The following is a 2,069-nucleotide window of genomic DNA, read 5'->3' on the forward strand; positions in this document are numbered from 1 at the left end:
TGGCACCTAGAATAAGACCCTATAGGTTTTCCATGGCTTCCTTATATGTTGGTATGCATGGATTATGTGGTATATGTAGCTTGTATAGCTAATGCGATATGTGTTTATGTGGATTATGTGTGCGGTATGCTCTGGGGAACTCACTAAGCATTAGCTTACAGTTTGTGGATTTGTTTCAGGTACATATTAGCGAAAGGGCAAGGGCAAGACATCATGGCGTGGCGTGCACTCTCTCTCAGGCGTTTTCTTGTTGGACACTCTGATAATTTGAAATAAGATTGTACTTAATATGAATTTTGAAAACAATTGTATTTGGGATTTTATGGTTTGTGGTTAGTATTTTGGTTAATCAAAAATGAAAATTTTCTTTTGAAAATTGGGTTGTTATGGTGTTCTTTTCCTGATTCCACAGTTAGTTTAACCAATAACAATGAGATGAGTGTGAGTATCCACCACTACGTTCCTCAGAACACTTCTCGTTCTTTCTACTGTCCACCGCTAGATAACCCAATAGCAATAGGATTATTGTCACCGCCTTCATCGATCCTTTTATTGTTCCAGGACTTTCCAGCGCTCTTTATCCTCTTCTAAACACACAACGATTGACTATCTCATCTTCTACCGCATTCTTGCTCCTCTCCACCCATTCCTGCGTATCTTTTAATCAGACGACCACCACTGCCTCTCCCTCTGCTTCTTTCCCTCTACCTCAATTGCAAAAAAAGGTTAACTCGATTGATGTACATAGGTTCTTTGAGAAACTCTCTAACCACATCAACCTCAATGTCTCCTCCACCTTCCCTACACTTGATCGCCTCGCTGTTGTGCTTCCCCTTATCAGCTCCTCTATCTCTATCTAAATACCCCACCACCACCGATTTCAAGGATTGTTTCTTCCTACTCTCACCTTTCTCCCTATCCAATCTAGTCGACTCTTCCTTTGCCTTCCAATTCTTTCCACCACACCTATTGATTTTGCTCTAGGTATGTAACACTTTCCCTATTGAAGAGTTCCTCGATTTCTTCCTCCACCACTTCTATTGTTTTCTGTCTTTCTTCCTATTTTATCCTTTTTCTTTCTACTATATATTGCAAGTGTGGCCTCTCGTCTCTTCTTCTGTGTGTTGTCAATAGGCAATGTTTACAACCGCATATTACTATTTCCTTAGTATGATAATCATGTCTTTTTCATCACTATCAGTACAGATCAATATTCCCTTCCAGTTGTTGATGCCAATTGATTAGTCGAAGACCAAAGCCAAGTGTTAACTTTGCCATCTGCAACTTATTCAACTTAACTGAGTAATGGAGATTCAACCCGCCCTTCCCAGTAGAAAGATACTCAGGTAAAACCCAACCATTCTTTTTCTTTTTAAGTTGTATAATTTAGGCCTTAAATTGGTTGTTTGCTTCCTTTTAGACGTAGGTTCGTTTTGGTTATTCATGTTTCTTATTTAATTTTAATTTTTGAGTATGTTGTTGCTAATTTCTATCAATCTGGATTAGGGTTGGGTTTAAATTGAATGTCCATCAATTGTCCTATAGTTTCCCAATAAATGTATTCAACCTCAGATGTAATTGGATCACTTCCTTTGATTACACCCAAAACCACTCAGCTCTTTTGTTACCTCCACAACAAGTAGTATCTAAAATCCTATTTTTCTTTCGGATTTCGTTGATAGAATGTAATTTTTTTATTATCACTTTTGTTTAAGTTGATCAGATGGAATTTGATTGCGACTGCATACTCATCTAAGAGGTACAAGGGTGGATGTCCACAGGTTACCTCAGAGCTATGAGTGATCACATACCTACATTTAGAACTTAATGGTGGTAATGAGTGCTCTTTATGCCTCTGATTTCTTTACACATGTCGAGATATTTTTTTTCCCTTTTTTCTACATTTGACTTTTGAATCCAAATTGTATTTTTGTATAAGGTCTTGTGAATCTCTGTTTACATTGCGTTGTCAGTGTACACATGGATTCATGGTAAAATTTGTCTTTAGTTAAGAATTTTGGTTAACTAATTAGCCCTTTTCTTTCCCGGTTATTCCTTCTATCATCACA

The sequence above is a fragment of the Lactuca saligna genome, chromosome 4 (assembly GCF_052625555.1).
Source record: "Lactuca saligna cultivar CGN05327 chromosome 4, ASM5262555v1, whole genome shotgun sequence".
In the NCBI taxonomy this organism is placed as follows: domain Eukaryota; kingdom Viridiplantae; phylum Streptophyta; class Magnoliopsida; order Asterales; family Asteraceae; genus Lactuca; species Lactuca saligna.